The sequence below is a fragment of the Sus scrofa genome, chromosome 12 (assembly GCF_000003025.6).
Source record: "Sus scrofa isolate TJ Tabasco breed Duroc chromosome 12, Sscrofa11.1, whole genome shotgun sequence".
NCBI lineage: Eukaryota > Metazoa > Chordata > Mammalia > Artiodactyla > Suidae > Sus > Sus scrofa.
The window spans coordinates 25,832,087-25,855,511 of NC_010454.4; the positions used below are offsets into that span (position 1 = coordinate 25,832,087).

At 39.9% G+C, this 23,425-nt stretch overlaps 1 protein-coding gene across 4 annotated transcripts in view; it reads right to left on the reverse strand.

The window, feature by feature from the left end:
* The window catches only part of SPOP (speckle type BTB/POZ protein), a 68,010-nt gene that overhangs the window by 39,466 nt on the left and 5,119 nt on the right, over positions 1–23,425 (reverse strand). For 2 of the 4 annotated variants that reach the window (XM_021067139.1, XM_021067138.1), the window contains exon 2: positions 7,535–7,652. The exons of the other annotated variants lie outside the window; for them this stretch is intronic. The gene's annotated coding sequence lies outside the window, so the exon portion shown is untranslated. The remainder of the gene's footprint in view (positions 1–7,534; positions 7,653–23,425) is intronic. 4 annotated transcript variants of the gene reach the window in all.

Here is a 23,425-nt window from a genome sequence, read left to right on the forward strand (position 1 = left end):
TACAAATGTGTGGTGCCTGGTTTAATGATGACAATGCCAGGAGGGCCCGGAGAGACAGGAACTCTCCCATGTTGCTGGCTCACATGTACACAGCCATCACCACTTTGGGAATTACTCGACAAGATGGTAGCGTGATATGCTTCCTTTAATTATGCTTTTCATTTTTTAAAGTTTTTTCTCTTTTTTAATGGCCATAAGAGAAGCATATGGAAGTTCCCAGGCCAGGGACTGAATGCAAGCTGCAGCTGCGGCCATGCCAGAACCTTAAAGCACTGTGCGGGGCTGGGATGGAACCTGCGCTGCCACAGAGACAATGCCAGATCCTTAACCTGCTGCACCAAGGAGGAATGCCCTTGAAGTTTTATTTATTTATTTATCTTCAAAAAAACAAAAAACAAAAAAAAAAAACCTTTATGGCTGTCCTGCGGCATATGGAGTTCCAGGGCCAGGGATCAGATCTGAGCTGCGGCTCCAGCAACACCCTATCCTTAACCCACTGTGTTGGGCCGGGGATTGAACCTGCATCCCTGGCTCCAGAGATACAGCCAATTCTGTTACACCACAGCGGGAACTCCTAATTTTTTTTTTTCTTTTTTAAAATGAACCTACTTTAAAGTCAGGAAGAAGGTGTTTTAAATAACGCATTATGCAAACAAACTATATTTTCAAGAGGAAAGTTCTTATATTTTGACTCCCACAAAGACAATGAAGTCTTCTGTTATAATCCTGATGAAATATCCCAAGAAGGTGACCACAGTTAGAAGAAAAGAGTATTTTTACTTAGGAACTAAAACTTTTTATCATATAATTTCCAGAGTGGAAGGGAAAACAAAACCCCATGGTGTTAGTGTTCCATGTAAGAACATACTTTTATTCTAAAGAAAGTTTTAAAATAGGAACATGTTTCTTGCAGCATAAAAGGTGGGACTGATGTGATAAAGATACACAGGCATCTGATATTCTACAGCTCTACAGTACACTGTATATTACTAAGATTTCCATTTTAAGGCCTATCAATCGTTTTTAAAAATACCTAACACATACTTTCTTCGAAACAGTTGATAAGCTCAAGAAAGGAACACTTCAGCAGGCAGACCGTATTCGTAGCAGTTTTCATCTGTAACACTTCAGCCTTCCAAGCGCTCAAAGCTCTGAATAGGATCCACCTTTGATGGCGGGGAGGGGCAAGAAACTTAAAAACACATTCAATCTCACAATAATGACTAAAGTATAATAAAGACTCCAGAAAAAAATATATATATAAATGAAAACCATTGGTCACTGAAATGTAGGGTGCCTGAACAAAATTTACATGTAAGGGTTCTAACCTACGGTAAAGGTTTACACTTTTAAAATGTTTAATTTGGCTAAAAAGGCTCCAAGAAACTCTTTGGTAAATATCAGCTATGTTTGGAGCATGCTGAATTTCTAAGACAATACAAGAATTACATGAACTGGATTGGAGATCACTACATACTAGTCCTACTTTTAATAGGTGGGAAGTATTCTAGAAGTTAAAAACCTATAATGGAGAAAGGGAAAAGGTTACTGATGCTTATGAAAAGTTACTGATGCTTATGAAAACCAGCTACTGGATATGAGACAATAAAAATACAAAACAGTAAATGCAAAAGTTGCCAAATTTATCAGAGTCCAAAAAGAACACATAGGAAAAGAAAATTTCAGAGCCTCTGGCCTTAGTAAAAGAAAAGTGGGCATTTCAAATTATGGAAGGGTTTCCTCATCCCTCCCTCGCCCTCGAATGATGATTGTGAATACCTAAGTGGTGAACCAAATGGCAGAATTCAAATACGCTATTTAAGACAATCATATCACCAAAGCAATCACAAGGAAGAAAGAGGAGGAGAAAACCACAGAGGATACATACGAGGTGGTGGGTCATTGAAGTTTTATCAGTAATGGCCAAAAAAAAAACCCGTAAACAATTAAAATTTCCACCAAAGGGGTTTGGGAAAACTCTGAAATATTTATACAGAGGAATACAAAATAAAGCAGCTAAGGAGTTCCCGCTGTGGCGCGAGAGGATCGGAGGTGTCTTGGGAGCACTGGGACACAGGTTCGATCCCTGGCCTGGCACAGTGGGTTAAGGGTAGAGTGTTGCCATAGCTGCGGCTTAGGTCATGTCTGAGGCTCAGATCTGATCCCTGGCCAGGGAACTCCACGTGCTGTGGGGCGGCCAAAATAAATAAATAAAATAAAAATAAAACCTCTAAAATCAGGGGCTTAGATCTGTGTATCCAGATGTATAAATCTTGAAAAATAAGAATAAATGAAAACGATGACTACCACGGAATTCACACATTCTGCATTGGATACGCACTAAATTCATGGTAACAAGTTGTCTCTGTGGAGCAAGATGGAAACAAGAACTGAGAAAGTGAATGAAGAGGACTTCATCTGAAGGTGTCACAATCCTCTTTTTATGACTTTTAAAATGTTTCAAAAACAACGAATTCAGAAAGCAGATTAGAAGAGCCTTAAAAAATTGACATCAGAGGGAGTTCCCGTCGCAGTGCAGTGGTTAACGAATCTGACTAGGAACCATGAGGTTGCCGGTTCAGTCCCTGCCCTTGCTCAGTGGGTTAACGATCCGGCGTTGCCGTGAACTGTGGTGTAGGTTGCCGACGCGGCTCGGATCCCGAGTTGCTGTGGCTCTGGTGTAGGCCGGTGGCGCTGGTGGCTACAGCTCCGATTCGACTTCTAGCCTGGGAACCTCCATATGCCGCGGGAGCGGCCCAAAGAAATAGCAAAAAGACAAAAAAAAAATTGACATCAGAGCAATATTTTCAATACACAGTAGAGGAGTTCACTGGTGGCCTAGTAGTTAAGGACTAAGCATTGTCACCCCTACGGCTTGGGTTACTGCTGTGGCAGGGGTTCAATCCACATCACCCACCTCCTGAAAACCCGTCCTCTCTCTTTCCCTAATTTTACTCACTCCCCTCTAAGACCACTCCCTCTTTTAAATCATCTCAAATTATATTTACCTGCAAAGATTTTTTAAAACTTGAGACTTAGAAATTATTTAAATACTTCCTCTCCTCTTTCAAATGTTTTTCCTTGTTCTTGCTTTACTTTTTCCATCTCCAACCTGTGTTTTTCCTTTCATTCTCTTGCTGACCAACAGTTACTTTCGATTGCTAGCAAGCCTCTGGCGTGTTTATACTTTCTCCTTCTTAAGGAAAAGCTACTCGGAGTAAACCAAACAAAATTCTACTCCACAGCCCAAATAGGAAATAAAGGCTTGAAAAAGCTCAAGTAAAAAATACTAACCATATTTTGCTGCCTTTCATTTTGGCACTGTGGCTAGGAATAAAGTTCTAACTACAAACTAGGAGGGCAAAACCAAACTTCCTTGCACATTTTTTTTCATCCTTATGGCATTTAAATTTATCTAGGGTCCTCTGTTTCACAAGTCACCATGGTTAAGAATTAAAGGCACCTAGAATAGGTGTGTATAGCAGAGCCTAATGGAAACCGTAATCTCAAGATTCACAGTAGAGATAGAACCAGAGCACTCCCATGCCCCTATCCCGCCTCCTTGTCTTTTTTTTTTTTTTTTTTTTGCCTTTTCTAGGGCTGCTCCCGTGGCATATGCAGGTTCCCAGGCTAGGGGTCCAATAGGAGCTGTAGTCACCGGCCACAGCAACGCCAGATCCGAGCCATGTCTGCGACCTACACCACAGCTCATGGCAACACCAGATCCTGAACCCACTGAGCAAGGCCAGTGATCGAACCCGCAACCTCATGGTTCCCAGTCGGATTTGTTAACCACTGCGCCATGACAGGAACTCCTCCTTGTCTTTTTTAAAAGGACTTCTACGGTCCTTCTGTGGTAAATGCTTTTACGCTATATGACCATTCCCTCACAAGCAGTATCCGGTGCCGCATAGTCTTCAAAGTACTCTGACATTCATGATCTTATTTGGGATTTTTTAACAGCTCTGTGAGGCATGTATTTTTGCAAATAAGGAAACAGAAGCTCAGAGGTTACAATCTAGCATGGTCTCATGGCTGTTAAGGGTACCGAGTTCAAAACTCAAGTCTTTCAACTTCTAACCCAGCACTTTTATTCCTGTCAGATGCGATCTTTTATTCAACACGGAGGAACTGGAAAAATATCTGATAGAAGTTATATCTATATACCCTACCTTTCAATTCTGATTTCATTTTTAAGTGGGAACCCTGCTGAAAACTTAGGCTCTCTTGTTCTAACAAATTCTGAGCTCCATCATTAATGAGACCTGGGCAAACTGTTGATAGGCTCATGCCTACTTTTAAGAATGGACCCTCGGAACAAATCATATGTCCCAATGCTTTTTAAATGACTTTCCATATTTTAGCACCTAATCTTCATCAATTTTTTTTTAAATAAAATGTGTATTGTTCTAACATGCCAGAGTAATTTTCTAGTCTGAGTTCACAGAAACCAGTGTCTTTTCTCCCAGGAGATCTCTCTCTCCTTTGCTGCAAGTTTACCGAATTAAAAAGTGCCATTTCAATCATTCCTTAATTATATTCATTTGAGAAGTTTCGCACGCCTACAATCCTAAATGGCACCAACTTCTAACCAGTTGCTCTAGCCCAAACCCCTGTTTTCATATCCCGACCATCAGCAAGTCCTGTCAGCTATCCTGCTTCCGAATCTATCCTACATTAATCCATTTCTCTACAGTTTTCTCCTGCCTGAACCAGTGGTAAGTGGTTTCTAACTGATCTCCCAGCTTCCTCGTGGCACAACCTATTCACCACATAGCAGCTACAATGAACTCTGATCAAGTAAATCAGACCATGTCACTCTTCTACTTAACCACATTAGAATAAAAATCAGTCCTTTACCTGACCCTGTAGGGTCCTATAAAAAGCTGGCCCATTATCCCCAATTCATCACCTACCCCTGGCGCACATTACTAACCTCACTCCAAAACACACTGGCCTCCTCTCTCTAAATAAGCCAAGCCTGTTTTGTCTCAGGGCCTTTGCACGGTCTTTCCCTCAGCCTGGAAGACCCTTCTCCTAGATATTCACATTGCTTGCTTCTTGTTATTTACGTTTTTAGCTCACAAGTCACCTCTTAAAAAAAAAAAAGTCTTTCTGAGACCACAGTCAAAATGAGTAGCCCCATCCCTACCCATCCATGAATTTGTTTTCTGTGAATTAATCCTCTACACTGTCTTCAGTTTATGTAGCCTGATCATCTTCTGAGTGTACTTATAATACTGACATTCTGGTCCAGCAAATCTGAAAACCAGACCCTAGACAGTAGGGGCTCTGCTGAGATAACACCCACTTCAAAGTCAGAAGCAGCTCCTTGGCTTTTTTTTTTTTTTTTTTTTGCATCCAACAGAAACTCTATTAAACTTTCTTTTTTCCTTTGGGTGTAAAAATCTTTGACGAAGCCATTCTTCATCTCTGACAGCTTTCTTACTGTTTCCAATTAGGCTTCTCTTTTTAAAAGTTATATCAAGGCCGTAGACGCTGTTTTGCTTAAAGAAATTACTAGCTTTTTTGACCACTAAGCCTTATTCAGTAGTATATAATTTATTTTCTATCAATTAAAGAAACCAACTTATCATAATGGAACTGGGGAGCTGAGATTTGTTTGCTGAGATGGAAAGCTGGCTTACAGATAGAAAAATAAAAGACATAAAAGCATTTTGGGAGACAGAAATTTAAATAATATAAAAAATTGTAACAAATGCCTTCTGGGGGATAGTGAAAATCAAGACAACTTGCCACTACTACTCAATTCTCCAAGAGTAAACGACGGAGGTGATCTGAGTAAAGTGAAGGGAATTCTTTGCTATTAGCCTGAATATTCTTTGAGGGCAAGGGACTTGTACCCAAAGCATCCTGTCTTGTGCCTGGCACACAGAAGATGCTTCATAAACATCTAGTGAATAAAAGAATTAGCAAAAGAGTCTAGAGATGTAAAAGGACTTAATGAACATCCAGGAAAATGACTGGGTTTTTTGTTTTGTTTTGTTTTACAGCCGCACCTGTGCCATATGGAACTTCCTGGACTAGGGGTCAAATTGGAGCTGCAGCTGATTGTGAATGCGCTAAGCAAGGCAAGGCATGAAACCTTCGTCCTCACAGAGACAACGTCGGATCATTAACCTGCTGAGCCACAATGGGAACTCCAAAATGACTGTTTTACAGAAGAAGAAACTGAACCCCCGCCCCCGACACACAGGAGGCCAGGAGCGGAGCAGAAACCAGAAGCCAGGTTATTACACTACCTCCCTATAATTATGTTGGAAAAAGCAGATGTTGGGCTCAAGAATTTTAATGTGGGAAAACAGAAGATTATGCATTGGTGAAAAATAATCAAATGGTAATTAAGGACACTGAGTTCAGTAATGATTCAGAATGCAAAAAAGACCTTGATGAGGCACTATAGTTACCCAAATGGACCCACAAAATTCTCTCCATTATCAGAGAAAGAATATTAGAAACAAATAAGAAAACATATGCAACCCTGACATCTCCCAATCTAGCTTTCCAGTCTTACCTAATGTGATGGCTCAAATTAAGTCAACTGTCAGGCTACCCGATTCCATTGCTCAGTCTCCATTCACAACAGAATTAAAGCGGCTACAGAAACTGGAGTCCTCCCTAAGGATGTGAGGTTACAAAGACAAATGTGCAACTCTATTTGTTATGGTCTCTCTACACCCTTTTCTTCCTTCCAATTTAACCAAACTTTAACTGATTAAAACTGCACTGGTATGATTTGATTCTATCCGTAAGATGTAAAAAGGCTCCTTTACTTCCTGAAAAGCCTTTCCTTTGACACAGGGTCAGTCGTCTTATCAGCCAAATCAATTTATGATCAAATAGAGTGCCCATTTTGGGAGAGGCCTATGGATTATTTAAATTACGGAAAATAAGTTTTCCTCACCTATACAACTAGTGGGGTCACCGCACAGACAGATTTTTATCCTAAGTCCAATACTCAGCCTTAAGAAATATGTGCTCCCATTGCTCTAGCCATAAAGTCAATAACCATAAAAAAAAATTCATTGACCACGGTTTGGAGGTCCAGTCCCCTGTTGAACTACCTACCAGCCTTCACCACTACCAATTTCTCTGTTTGGCTTGAATTAAGAGAAAATGCTTCTGACCTTGAAGAGCCAGAAAAGATTCAACTTACAGACAAACTGTTCATATTTTCAAGAAAAAACTCTCAATATATTAAAAAAAAAAAATTCCTCCTTTAAACAATTTCCCTACCATCTTCTACAGTTTACTTGGTCTTAAAATAGCAACAGCCATTTAGAAGTCACAAAGTTACTTCTCCATCTATTCACCCCTGGAGACGAGATGGAACAAAAACTCAGTAAAGACAGTTTGAAATAGCGAGAAGAGTCAGCTGGTATTCAAATCAAAAGGGGAAGCTTTGAACACTAGATGTGGATTCAATTCAAATATTAAAAACTTACAGAACTCATAAATTCATTTTTAAGGAACTGGGTCTCCAAAGTTACAAAATGTGGCGAAGACTACCTACCTCTTTACCTTTATTACTAGAGGTAGTTACATTAAGGTCTGTCTTACAAAGGTCAACATTTCACTGGGTCTTCAAAAATCAATTCTTCACAATGGGAAATGGACATCAGTTAAATAAGCTGTTAGAATAAAGAACAGAACAAGTCAATATAGTCATAAGTTTTTGCTGTCCTCGGGACCTGAATTCTAGTGTAGGCTTTGTAGATACGTCCCTAAATCTTAAGTTTTCTCATATTTAAATTGGGGGCAGCTGCCTAAGGACCTCTAAGGTCCTGCCCAGAGCTAAAGTTCTATGACCCTTTGGAAAGACAGTTCACATTATATCTGCCTCTCTTCACACATGCTTTTTAAAAACTAAAAGCAAGGCTACCTTCCAAACACCCAAACATTAAGGTCTGTCTTACAAAGGTCAACATTTCATTGGGTCTTCAAAAATCAATTCTTCACAATGGGAAATGGACATCAGTTAAAAACTAAAAGCAATATAATTGAAAAGTAAAGGCTACTTTCCAAACACCCAAATCCCTCTTCCTTGTATAAAGACAACCGCCGTTTTCTTTTGTATCCTCAGAAACAAGCAAACGCACATACACACACACAAAACCAAGAAAGGCGTGTACCAGAAAACACACACATACAACACATATTCATCTACCCTGGAGGCCCACACATACCTTATCCTTTCTAAAGGTTGCATTGTACCCTGATGTGTGGCTTCCAGGTTTCTGCTATTGCAAACAACATAGCAAACAGGTGTACCTGAGCATGAGTACCAGCAAGCCCAAGCATCTGAGCATTGTTTATTTGGACAGATAATGCCACACTGCTCAACATAATGTACCAAAGAACCATAATGTACTCCCCACTGACTGACGGCTCGGTTCTCCCACACCTTTGAGTAGCAGGACACACAAAGAACAGGTGAAAGTAGACTAATACTGCTGAATCTATGAATCCCAAGAAGACCTAGTTCTGTCTTAGATCAGGAGATGGATTCAAGAGCACATATGGCTAAATTCCTCTATATATAATCTGGCCATTTTCACCCAGAGGTGGTTGTTGTTGGTACACTGAAAAATCAACTTAGTCACTGGCAAAGGATCCCTATTAATTCAGCTATTTTTGCCCAAATTAAATGGGACAGTGGATGATCTGAGTTGATGAAAGTGTTAACAGAGCACATAGGAAGCAACTCTTGGTGTACTTTACAAGTGTTTTTATTAAATAATTGGTATAATGTCTAGCATGGAGTAGATACTCAATAAGTAACTGTTAATCAAATTAATGAGTTTACTTTTTTAACTGGACATCAGTTAAATAAGCTGTTAGAATAAAGAACAGAACAAGTCAATATAGTCATAAGTTTTTGCTGTCCTTGGAACCTGAATTCTAGTGTAGGCTTTGTAGATACGTCCCTAAATCTTAAGTTTTCTCATCTTGATGATTTAGTAGAAGGAATCTGCAAAGAACCATGTAAACACCGGGCAACTCTAGGAGTGTATACATCAGGCAGCTCCAGGGGGGAACACATGAGTTTCTAAAAACAAAATAAATATATACAAAAGTTCTCACTTTACTTTTCTACAATTTGCTATTTCAATGTTTATTACATCTTCAGTTGTAGTATGCCCTCTCATGGGGAGGGGGACAACTTTGGTTTTACACTGAAATGTGGGGGAAAATTTTTACTTTTAGAACCAGGAAAACAATGTGTATCTAATGCAATATGTTTGTCTTCAGCAGAAGCTCCCTCTAATTTTATAAGAAAAGTGGGAAAACAAATTTAGGAACACCCACTATGAGATTATTCCCAACACATTCTTTCATCATCCAAGTTAACCAACCGCACCCAATACTACGTCTCTTAAGAAAATAGGAAGCACTCATAGCAAGGCCAGACTTACATACACCTATACGTAAAACTAACCAAACATAGCAAGTCCTCTGCTAAGGGCCAGAAGCATCTTTCAAAATGAGGGAAGTCTTCTCAGCCCTTGCCCTCACTACACCACTAATTATCCATGGAGCCCAACTCCAGACACTGGGCTCAGAGTAAGCAGATAATCCAAGTATCCAACAAGGCATCAACTAAGAAGGGGAGGGGCAGCTGAACTAAATGGGACACAAAATCTAACACAGGGGTTACTTGCAAGGGTCTTTCCCATGAATTCTCAAGAAATTACGTGGGGAGTTTCCTGGTGGCCTGGCAGTTAAGGATTCGGCATCGTCACTGCTGTGGCTCAGGCTCAATCCCTAGCCTGGGAATTTCCACATGCTGCCGGGTGCAGCCAAAAACAAAACAAAACACGTGGGAGGTCCCCAAATTTCGCCACTAATTAAAAAAAAAAAAAAAAAAAAAACCCTTACCTGTACTCCCTTTAAGACTGGTTGCAGCTGAAGAAAAATTAAAGTCTTCTAGGTGCTAGCAAATCCTACTTAATAGAGTTCAAAGTCCCACCTACCAGAATGAACTCCACAGACTGCTAGATAAAAATTTTAAGTTAACAGGCTTCAATTAAAAATTATAAGCCACAGGAAAAACAAATATTACAATTGTATAAGAGGCAGCCTCAGATCAAGATGAAACAATTACGCCTTTCAATACAATCCACTGTTTCCAAGACACACAAGAATTTGTTTCTTGGACTTGAGATTGGTAATAAATGGCAATGGATCAAAGAGAGAAAAATGACAACTTGAAACTAAGCCAAAAATCAAATCTAAAGACACTCAATTTAACACTGAGCTTGCACATACTGTCAGGAACAAACTAAAGCAATATTTAGCTGGGTTGCTATGTTAAATGGCAAACCACTATGACATATAGGAAAATGGCTCATGATTGGCTATAGACAGTCTGATAACCAAAGTGCATATTTATTGGCTACTGCCAGAAAAGCTTATCCAATCAGATCATCTAATGCAAACTACTTCCAAAAGTAAGTAGCAGTTTGTTTTTTCCCCCCACTGTGTACGTTTTTAACAAGCACATATGCCATATAAGCAGTAGTCAAGGCACAGTCCAGTGGAGGAAGGGAGGTGTCTTAGTTTTCTATTGCTACATGACAAATTATCAAAAACTGATGCTCAATGTCTTTAAGACTTCCAGGAGTTCCCGTCGTGGCGCAGTGGTTAACGAATCTGACTGGGAACCATGAGGTTGCGGGTTCGGTCCCTGCCTTGCTCAGTGGGTTAAGGATCCGGCATTGCAGTGAGCTGTGGTGTAGGTTGCAGACGCGGCTCGGATCCTGCGTTGCTGTGGCTCTGGCGTAGGCCGGTGGCTACAGCTCCGATTCGACCCCTAGCCTGGGAACCTCCATATGCCCAAGAAATAGCACCAACAACAACAACAAAAGACAAAAAAAAAAAGACTTCCACATAATATATAATTAACCCAATCACTCCTATAAATATTTCACGTCTGTAAACTCTGACTTTCAAAGATACTGTTATCCTCAGACTTTATTTTTTTTATTTTTATTTTTTTTTATTTTTTGGCTGTGCCTGTGGCACGTGTAAGTTCTGGGGTCAGGGATGGAACCTGCAGTGACAGAACCAGCTCCTTAACCTGCAGCATTACAAGAGAACTCCACCTCATTCTTTATTCTCGAATGAAACTACAAAACCTTTATTTCAATTCCTTCCATACTTGATGGAGATGAAAACATTCAAAAAGAAATTTAAAAAAAATTACTTGTAAAAATACTTTAGGTATCTATAGTGAAAAATCATTCACAACTGATTGGTGGAAAAAAAGACTGGGACAGTGTAATACGAGACTCTTCCAATCCTTTCTTGCTGCTCTATCTTCAGGTAGTGACAACCAAATAAGGAGAAGGATGGATACATTTGAAACCACTCATTTTCTTATTTGTTATTTGGTCAAAGAACTGGTAAGAAAGTTTAGAGAAATCTGTTAATATGAGATTCTGGCATTATAGAAACTTCTAAACATGTCCTGATAAAAGGATTTAAGAGCACCCACCCATAGAACTCTGGAATAAACTCTGGATGCTTTTTTTTTTTTTTTGGCACTTTTTATATACAGTATAATTTATCTTTTTGTGTACAAAATTTCTGACAAAATTCTTATGTAACCACTACCAAAATCAAAATACAAAACAGTTTTTATGTGACTTTTAGGACAACCACAAGCAAGGGTTACTACAGCATTTACTTCAAAAGACAAGATTTCTGGAGTTCTTCCTGTGGCGCAGCTGGGTTACGGATCCAGCACTGTCTCTGTAGCAGCTCCCAGGTCACTGCTGATCTTTGCATATTATGTTTTCTCTATCCAGCCTGGCACAGTGGGCGCAGTTGCGGCTCGGATTCAATCTCTGGCCCAGGAACTTCCATATGCCATGGGTGCGGCCAAGGAAGGAAGGAAGAAGGGGGAGGGGAGGAAAAGGACAAGATTTCTAACAAATCAAAAGCAGACAAAAAGGAGTAAATGAGGTTTTACTGAAAAGTGAAATACTGACCCCTCTCTTTTCGCTCCTGTCTTCTAGCCAATCCAAATCACAATAACCACCCCTGTTTCATTAATGTCTATGGCTTTAGTTACCATAGACATGTCTGCCTATCTTTTCTGTACTGCAAACCAACTTCATAACGAGACATCACATGGCTATCCGGTCGGTATCTCAAACTGAGCAGGTCCAAAACGGAAATTCATCCTTCCTCCAAAAACCTGTCTTCCAGTGATCCTACTATTCATTGAAGTACTCCAAGTAGAAACACAGGAGTTAGAGTCAACTTCCCACTCTCCTCACTTCCCCCACCTCCAACTCCCACCTCCCATTTGGTTAATTATCATCAGAAATACACCCCCAAACTGTCTGTTTCTCTTGATCCCCAGGACTAACAACCAGCTTAATTAGTTCAGGACATTAGAGTACTGCAATATCACCTTAACTGCAATACTTTCCTGTTTCATTTCTGCAGAGTAAGCTGGTTTTTGGCCCACAGCATCTTTGCATATTATGTTTTCTCTACCCAGAATGCCTTGCCCACATCTTTGTAAACAGCAACTCTCATCTCTCCAAATAAAATTAAATGCTTCCTTCCTCATCACTCTCAATGTGTAGATCTCTTGCTGTTATAATTATTTGTCTTTCCCATTAGACTGAGTCCCATGAGGGCACTTAACTGTGTTATATTCATCTTCATAAGCCTGGTGTCTAGGCAGTACCCAGCAAATAGTAACTGCTTAATAAATGTTTGAAAAAGGAATCCGTGACTAGGTCATGATCCAGATAAAATGGTCTGAAGGATTTTTACTTCCCTTTGCTAAGATTCATGCTTACCAAGTGACCTTTTGCTTAGAACACAGTAGTTACCAGCTATATGATCTCAGGGAAGTTACTAAAAAAACCTCCCTGCACCTCAGACTTCTTACCTGCAAAACACAGAAAATAATACCTCCCTTATAAAGTTACCGTGAAGATTAAATAAGTTAAATTCATGTAAAATGCTTAGAGCAGAGCCTGACACATAAGTGCTCAGTAAACATGAGCTACTATTTAATATTCTGATACTAGGAGGGGAATGGATTGAGCAAACACATATTTCTGGGTCATGGAAAAGACTGCCCCTCAATGTATCTTAATTAAAATGGCATTCTGGGAGTTTCTGTCATGGCTCAGTGGTAAGGAACCCAACTAGTATCCATGACGATGTGGGTTCAATCCCTGGCCTCACTCAGTGGGTCGGGGATCTGGCGTTGCCATGAGCTGTGGTGTAAGTCACAGACATGGCTCAGATCTGGCGTTGCTGGGGTTGTGGCTGGTAGCTGTAGCTCTGATTCAACCCCTAGCCTGGGAACTTCCATATGCCGTGGGTGAGGCCCTAAAAAGACAATAAACAAATAAATAAATAATAAAATAAAATGGCATTCTGATTTAACCCAAGGTGAGTTTGGCTAGCCACTTTTCCATGAGACCAATCAACTCTGGTGCACTGAAGAAACAAATTTACTTGCAAAACTGAGGGAAGGATCCTAAATCTTGAAGGCCCCATCAAGTAAACAGCATCCCAAGAAGACGTGTCAGAAGAGCTAGTCAGTCACCTTATGACCTTGGTTCCCTCTAAAAGGCAACACTGGTTAAAGGTAGTACCTTTCAACAAAAAGAATCTGATGCTAGGAGAGAGATATTTAAAGTATACCACAAATTAGCTTTGAACATGATTGTGTACTTTAAAAAGGAAGTCTGAGTTTAAAAAAGTACTAGTCAGTTCTCGCATAGCCATACTAAGGGAGGTGAAAAGTGGTAGAAATCAATCAAACGGAGAGTAAAAACAGAGAGTAAAAAAGAAATCCTTAACATTTTACTTTGGAATGTACTATGTCATTTTTCCTGTAGATTTATATCCAAAATTGCATCTAGGCTGAATTAATAACAAAATGCTGGCGTTCCCGTCGTGGCTCAGTGGTTAACGAATCTGACTAGGAACCATGAGGTTGCAGGTTCGATCCCTGCCCTTGCTCAGTGGGTTAAGGATCCAGCGTTGCCATGAGCTGTGGTGTAGGTTGCAGACACAGCTTGGATCTGGTGTTGCTGTGGCTGTGGCCAGAGGCTACAGCTCCAATTAGACCCCTAGCCTGGGAACCTCCATTTGCCGCAGGAGTGGCCCTAGAAATGGCAAAAAAAAAAAAAAAACCAACATGTTTTTATACAGCCTGGCTATATATTAAAGACATCAAAGGAGTGCATTCAAAATAAAAGGAAGCCAGCACGAGATAAATTCCTATGGGTAATTTACAACTGTCTATTGTTATTAACAATAATACAACCTCACAGCATCCTCTTGAGGCTTTACCTTAGCCATAAAATTCTTTCAAATGAGAATCTCTAAGTGTCACTTAAAAGGTGAAAACAAATCAGTTTCCAAAAGCGAATCAATCTAGACCTGGGAAGACAAGAGAGAATCATCCAACTGAGGATTTCTGTTCCCACATATGAGGGTGTGTTACTGGGCCTAAGAAGCTGAAGCAAGTATCAGCCTAACTCAGGCCAGTTTATTTCATAAAATCAAGGTGTTCTTGAAAGGTTATGTAACAATCTCAAGTGCCAGAAAGAACTTCTGCAAGCACCATCTTAAACCCTTTGACTGTACAGAAGAAACTGAGGTCCACAAAAGTTGCAACGTGTCTGTCAAACTACATAATAAAATGAATATTTAGTTATCGGGAAGTTCATTCTTTAAATTGAGATAAAAGAGACATATAACACAGTATTAAGCGTACAACACAATGATCTTATATATATATATAATTACCACAATAAATTTAATTAACATCACCATAGTTACCAAAAAATTCTTTTCTTGTGATCTACTTGAAAGATCTACAGAAAGTTTATTATTTAAATAATTCACTTATATAAATATCATATATTTCTTGTAAAAAGAGACTTTAAATGTATTCAGTTTGCTTAAATTGGGCCACATATCTGCCTTATCTTATAGTCCCCTACTGTACAATTTCAGATGTACCAAAAATAAAATGAGTCCTCTGGAACTGAACTTCTATAGATATTTACTCAAATATTACCTTTGTAGTGATTTAGTGAGACAGTCCCTGGCCATTCTATCTAAAACTGCAACACCCACCTCCACCTCAACACTCAGCATCGCTTTCTCCAGCTTTCTTTTTCTCCATGGGACTTTCTACCGTGTAACATAACATATACTTTACTTATCTTGTTTACTGGCTCAATATGTACTTCTTGAGAGCAGGGATTTCTGTTTTGTTCCTTAACTATATCCCCCGCACCTAGGACATCATCTGGCACAAGGCAGGTACTCGATGAATATCTAACTCCTCAGCAAGGCCTTCTCAGACCCCCCAATGAAATGTAATTTCCCCGTTACCCCCAATAGTAATTTATTCCTTTCCTTCATAACATTTACAGTAATCTGTAACTTTATTTCATTTATTTGTTGAAGCGTCTTTCCTAGAATGTAAATTCCACGAGAACAGGGATTATCTGTTTGGTTCGCCATTACGTACAGCATTCCTCATGCTGCAGTGGTACAGAGCAACTATTTAAAAACAGCTGATGAATGAATTAATAAATGACTGAGATCAAATACATTTTCTGAAAGCACATTCTGATCACAGTTATTTTTTCAATCGAAAACTTTCAAAGTCTCCCTGTCACTTACCCCAGTAAACCCTGTCTGCCCTGGCAGAAGACTCTCCATGTTCTGGGCCAATTTATTCTCCTGTCTTATCTCCCATTATCCCATGTGTCTTTTTCTTCAGCTACACTACACTGTTCACTATTCCCAGTACACACCCTTATACTATCGCTGCGCTGCCCCACTTCTACTTTTTGCTCACGGCACGCCTTCTTCTTCTGTCTGCCTATCAAGCTTCCAGCCTTTAAAATACCTACCCTACAAACCACAGGAATTCACGCTGTGGCGCAATGGGTTCAGGATCTGGCATTGTCTCTGCAGCGTCTCGGGTCACTGCTGAAGCACAGGCTCGATCCCTGGTCCTGAGCAGTAGGTTAAGGATCTGGTGTTGCCACCCCCCAGCCGAGACACAGCCCAGAGCTTCAGCTGGGATTGATCCCTGACTCAGGAACTTCCACATGCCACAGAAACCCAGTTCAAAGGTAACCTCCACAGAGACAGTCCTCCCATCCTGACTTTCCCAACTGAATGATCTCTTCCTTTTCTAAACACCAAAATAATACCGGTTTAATCCCCCCTCATTTCACCCATCCTTCCCCCACCTTTTACCAAACTTTTTGTTTATAGTCACTCAATAGGTATTTGTTGAAATGAAGTCAGTTACCACCACTAGTCCCTTCTCTGCCATAAAACAAATTTAAATTGGGGGGGAGGAGTACTCTCTCTTTTTTTTTTTTTTTTTTTGTCTTTTGTCTTTTTGGTCTTTTGTTGTTGTTGTTGCTATTTCTTGGGCCGCTCCCGCAGCATATGGAGGTTCCCAGGCTAGGGGTTGAATCGGAGCTGCAGCCACCGGCCTACGCCAGAGGCACAGCAACTCGGGATCCGAGCCGCGTCTGCAACCTACACCACAGCTCACGGCAACGCCGGATCGTTAACCCACTGAGCAAGAGCAGGGACCGAACCCGCAACCTCATGGTTCCTAGTCGGATTCGTTAGCCATTGCGCCACGACGGGAACTCCGGGAGTACTCTCTTTAACAAGACTCTTTCAGGACCGAAAGATGTAAAGCTGAAACAGCAGATTCCTAGCTTTAACCTTCCCGTCTATGCTTTTTATGCAGGTTTTGGAGCTCCGATTTTTAAATGTATTCAACTGCTTGGAAAAAAAAAAAAAAGTTAAGCTGCATGTACTACTATGATGACATAAATTCCATAAGCTATATTAAAATGGGTTCCCCTAAGATTATGACATATTTGAAAGACTATCTGGAATCCAAATACCTTAAATTCTGCTGTTTGAAAACAATACCCATTAGGAAAATATTTTTGTCCAACAAGAAATTGGAAATGTTTTATGATCTTTTACCTATCCCACTCATTCCTACATCATGTTAAGCGATGTTAAGTAACAGTGCTAGCAATCCAGTAAAATTCTACCATAAAACACTTGTACCTCAAATAATACCTGTTTCCCTACCCACACCTTCTCATAAGGCTGTGGTTCCCAAACTGTAGTTCACAGATCCCTGGAGATCCCTTTCAATGAGCCTGCTGAGTTGAAACTAATTTCGTAATACTAAGAAAGCTTCTGCCTTTTTCATTGTGTTGACATTTGCACTGGTGGTACAAAAAAAAAAAAAAGAAAAGAAAAACCGGTATAACTGTTGATGCCTTAGCATAAACCAAAGTAACAGGATCAAACTGTACTTAAGTCACGTGTGTCTTTCACCACCACGTACTAAGGATTTTTTTTAAAAGTCAATTTTGTAGTCCCATTGTGGTGCAGTGGAAATGAATCTGACTAGATCCATGAGGAGGTGGGTTCGATCCCTGGCCTCGCTCAGTGGGTTGGGAATCTGGCATTGCTGGGAGCTGTGGTGTAGGTCGTAGACATGCCTCGGATCCCGAGTAGCTGTGGCTGTGGCGCAGGCCAGCAGCTGTAGCTCTGATTCGATCCCTGCAGGTGCGGCCCCAAAAAAGCTAAATAAATCAATAAAGGTCAATTTCACTTCAGAATGTTCTTGATGAAGCAATAAAAATTATTAATTTTACTAAATCTGAACTCTTCTACAGGTCTTTTAAAATATTCTGTGTGACGAACTGGGAAGGATACAAAAAGCACTTTTACAGGATACTCAAGTACAATGGTTGTCTCCAGAAAAAGCACTTGTGACCCTATTTGAGCTGTGAGCTGAACTAACTCCTTTTTTCATGGAACACTACTTTTACTTCCTTGATAGTACATTACAAAATGTATCAGTTGGAGGATCTGCTTAACTCAATGAACCAACATTTTCTAAACAACCAATAAATGATATATTAATATCATATACCAGTAAAAGATCCAAAGTACAAGAAAGAGCAATGAATTTTAATGTCACAGGAACATCAATATGTTTTCAGATTCCACACTGCAAACTAACTTATAAAGAAACTGCCAACTGTCACGTGTTGGTGTGGTATCAGAGACTAATAGGCACAACTGTCTGAAAATACTCCTCTCTTTTCCAACTACATGTCCTTTGATGCTGTATTTTCTTCATATATTTCAATCAAAATAATCTATCACAGACTGAATACAGAAGCACATTCTAGCTGTCTTCTATTAAGCTGGATAGTTAAGAGATTTGCAAAAATACTAAAAAATGCCACTCTTCTCATTAATTTCTTGAAAAGTTATTTTTCATAAAAATGTGTTATTTATGTTAATATAAGATAGTTTTTGTTTGTTTTTTTTTTTTAGGGAGTTCCCTTTATAGCTCAGCAGTTAATGAACCCGACTAGGATCCATGAGGACGCGGGTTCGATCCCTGGCCTTAGTCAGTGGGTTAAAGATCCGGCATTGCCATGAGCTGTGGTACAGATCTCTGACATGGCTCGGAGCTAGCTTTGCTGTGGCTGTGGTATAGGCTGGCAGCTATAGCTCAGTTTGGACCCCTAGCCTGGGAACCTCCATAAGCCGTGGGTGCGGCCTTAAAAAACAAAACAAAACAAAAAACAAATTAAAAAAGATCGTTTTTTTTAAGTAACTAGTATTTTTAAATGTTTTCTGTTTTAATTTCTAATTTGGTAACCATCAATGGATATATACCACACAAGGAAGAGCTCTATCATTTTTAAGAGTATAATGAGTCCTGAGACCAAAAAGTTTAAGAATCACTGGTTAAGAGAAGCTGCCTCTGATTCCAGCCACCCCCAAAACTGCTGTTTGTATCCTCAACCAGATTGGAACCTAGGGCAAATATCTGGCCCAGGGGAAATCAAGCCTTAGACTGACCAAATCAGCTATTGCTCAGGAAATCTGAATTAAGCCTCATGGATACTGAGGTCTATTTACAGTGGAACACTAGAGTCCATTAACTCTAACTGCTGAAGCTCTTGGAACTGTTTTGGTGCCAGTCCTTTCTGAAGCCTGGTCATTCAGCTTTTCCTTGGATTCACAACAGCTATTTCCTTTTGATAAATCTTTTTTTTTTTTTTTCTTTTTCTTTTTGGGGCTGCACCTGCAGCATATCAAAGTTCCCAGGCTAGGGGTCGAATTGGAGCTACAGCTGCCAACCTACACCACAGCCACAGCAACACTAGATCCAAGCGGTTACCTGTGACCTACACCACTGCTCACGGCAACACGGGATCCATAACCCACTGAGCGAGGCCAGGGATCAAACCTGCATCCTCACAGATACCAGTCGGGTTCTTAACCTACTGAAACACAACAGGAACTCCTTTCTTTTCTTTTTTTTTTTTTATTTTAAGGAATTCCTTTCTGACAAACCTTTTCTAAGAGCTATTTTAAACAGCCTTCTTTTTTTTTTTTCCCTTATGATCAAGAAAGCCTTAACACCATAGAACCTTAATGCTGTCACCAAAAGTGTTTTATTTCGTGTCCTTATCTGAGCCACCAAATTGGTTCTCCTACATAAAAATGAGTATCACTCTAACAAAACTAAAAATTGAATGGAAATTGCAGGCTCATTCAAAATAAGAGACAAACTTAATGACCAGCTGCTAAGATAAGGGAGGCTTGATTTTTTTTTTCCCCTCTCTTTTGAAGAAGGCCATTATATACCATGTCAACATAATTTAAACAGCAAACAGCTTCATTAAAATATACTATTCCGACAGGGTGTTTCAGGGAGCTTGATGAACAGAAAAAGAACAAGGTAATGAGACCTGCCCTACCAGATATGAATAATTATTATAAAACTACGATAATTAAGGCAGTGTAGTACCAGCACAAGATATACAAACAGACCAATGGTACAGACTATAAAGAATACAGATATAGGGAGTTATCTTTGTGGCTCAGCGATTAACGAACCCGACTAGGATCCATGAGGATGTGGGTTCGAACCCTGGCCTCCCTCAGTGGGTTAAGGATCTGGCATTGCCACGAGCCATGGTACAGGTCGCAGATGTGGCTCAGATCCAGTGCTGCTGTGGCATAGGTTGGCAGCTATGGCTCCGATGCGACCGCTAGCCTCGGAACCTCCATATGCTTCCGGTTTAGCCCTAAAAAGACGAAAGAGAGAGAGAGAGAGAAAGAAAGAGAGAAGGAGAGAGAGAAAAAGAGAAAGGAAGGAAGGAAGGAAGGAAGGAAGAAAGAAAAAGAAAATACAGGATGTAGCTGTTACCTCACAAAGAACACAAGCCAAACAGAGAAAAATAATAAATCTTACTTCGTTAAAGTTTAAAACTTAGTTTCAATAAAAGGTAAAATAAAGAACAAATTACATAACCACTAGGATGGCTACAATTTTAAAAAAGCAACAGAAAATCACAAGTGTCGGCAAGGACCTAGAGAAACTGGAACCCTATGTACTGTTAGTAAGAATGTGAGATGGTGCAGCCACTACATTAAACAGCATGGAGGTTCCTCAAAAACAGTAAAATCAGAATTACCATATGATTCAGCAATTCCACTTCTGGGTATATATTCAAAAGAACTAAAAGCAGAGTCTCAAAGAGATATTTGTCCACCCATGTTCACAACATTATTCATAACAACCAAATGTGGAAGCAACCCAAGCATCCACTGGTGGATATCTGGCCACACAAAATGCAGTACATGCACACAAGGGAGTATTACCAGCCTTGGAAAGGAAGGGAATTCTGACACATGCTACAATATGGATGAACCTCACGGACATTACGTTAAATGAAATAAGCCAGATCTAAAAGGTCAAATAATACCTGATTCCACTCATATGAAGTATCTAAAGTAGTCAAAATTATAGAAACAGAAAGCAGTACCTGTTTCTAAACACCAAGAAAAGGAGTATGCGAATCTCAAATTAAAGACAGCAAGGATTACCTATACATCTTTTTTTTCCTTACAGATAAAGAGACTGATAGGAAGAATTTGAGGCTTTCAGAGAACTACTGCAAGCCCTTCTTTGATGTAGCTGGTGCTATGGCAGGAATATGTATGCCAACAGCTTCTTGGAAAGCAACAGGTCTTCACAGTCAAGTAAGGGTAACTGTCTGAATGTTTAATTCCCATTCTGAGGTCTGCATCCAGCTCTCCCAAAGCATAACCAACTTTGCCACACAGAGTAACTAGAACTGCTGCCCATTCTCTTAAAACATGACCACAGTCATAAGAATGAAGACCCAACTGTCTCTCCTAAACTTCAGAATCTTTTTTCCCTATAATGAAAGCTTATCAAAAACAAAAGTAAAAGAATCTACTGAATCTTTGTAGCAAATGTGTCAGCAGAGCCTTTCAGAGTGATTCACCATGACTGAAAACAAACACAAGAAACAGGTGTGCTTCTCTGAATACACAACCAGAATTTAATATTGAACCAGTATGGTTATGAAACCAGGATGAGAATAGCCTTATAAAATCTGGAAGTAAATATGACGAGATGGTAAAAAAAGAAAAACGAACTTCAGATCAATATCAGAATACTGTGTCAGGTGTGGGTAACCTGAAATCAGTTAAGTTGCTCAAAATACCATTAAGTGGTAAAATAAAGTATTTTCCGCCAAGGCAGGAATTAGTGCAGTCCCTAAAACAGCTTTAGAATGCAGCTCCACTGTATCTTTCACTTCTATTAATCTTCATTAGTGTAATGGATTTTCAGAAAACACTGTGGATGCATCAACATTTCTGAGTCTATAGTACACGATAGAAATTCACAGAATTTCAGCACTGTTCCAGACCTTGTGTTAAGACAGCTAGAGTTCATGGCCTATCTGAAATTTTTCCCTAATTAAGAACAATCTGTCTCTTTTTTATGATGAAAATCCAGTGATAATGAAAAAAACATGCTATTACAGCAGAATCTTACATAACACTCCAAATGTGTTGGGAAAATGTGTATAAAGGAGGAGAAGGGAGAAACGACAAACACATACTTGGGCATATACACGCGAAGATGCGTGACAATCAAAACCCCACACCTCCAAGACATTACAGAAAATTATCAGTCTCTAAATCTTATTTTGTACCTTTCATTTCAGAAAAAAAAGCAAGGTTGCTCATGAGACAAGAAATTCCCCCAGCTCTTCTACAGCTAAACTCCTCTTAAGGGTGTGGGGTTGGGGAGGGTGGGGGTGGGAAGCAATGTTCTCTTCAGAGATACTACCTGTCTTTCATAAAGTGTATTTGAGGTAAGTAATCTGAGAGGTCTAAGAGCCGGAATCCAGCAATGCCAGTGGCACAGAAGTGAGTCAAACACTAGGTACATTGTGTTAAAAGAAAGGCACCTTCAGTTTTGAGAATCTGGTTCCAGCAGCGCCATAGGGAGATGAACAACATAATTTATTTAGGGGAAGAAAATGTGGGATTCCCTTGTGGCACAGAGGGTTAAGGATGCAATGTGGTCACTGCTGCGGAGCAGGTTCAATCACGAGCTGGGGAACTTCCACATGCCTAGGGCACAGCCAAAAAAAAAAAGCAGGGGAAGAAAATGTAATATACATATAAACCTACAGAGGTGAGGGGGCATCTGGGACAAGAAAAAAGAAATACAAGGACTGCTTGTACTAGAGGCACTCGTATTTCAAGCTTAAAGAGCTCCTATGGGCCAAATACAGGACATTTTGGGGTTTTTGTTTTTGTTTCTGTTTTGCTTTTTAGGGCCACATGTGTGGCATATGGAAGTTCCCAGGCTAGGGGTTGAACCAGAGCTACAGCTGCCGGCCACAGCCACAGTCACAGCCACACCAGATCTGAGCCTCCTCTGCAACCTACACAACAGCTCATGGCAACGTTGGATCCTTAACCCACTGATGGAGGTGCAGGGATCAAACCTGTGTCCTCATGGATGCTGGTCAGATTTGTTTCCACTGAGCCATGACAGGAACTCCAAATATAGGGCATTTTGAACATCAAAAAAAATTTTGTCCATAATTGTTGGTAAAACATAGACTAAATTAAAATCCATGAGTTTATAATGATACTTAAACAAAAAGAGCAAGAAAAAGAAACAATTAATCTGCTATCATTAGAGGGCTTTTTTTTTTTCCCCTTGGGCTATGCCCATGGCACAGAGAAGTTCCAGGGCTCGAGATCAAAGCTGTGCCATAGTAGTGTCAATGCCAGATCCTTAACCTGCTGAGCCACCAGAACTACCTAGAGATGATTATTGTACCAACTCCTTACAAAATTGTTAAAGGGAAAATTAAGAGTTGACCTATACTTTTAGGAAGAAATTATAATTTATTTGTAACTCATAAAGGATCTTTTTTTTTTTTCCCCCCACAATATATGAAAGTTCCCAGGTCAGGGGTTTAATTCAAGC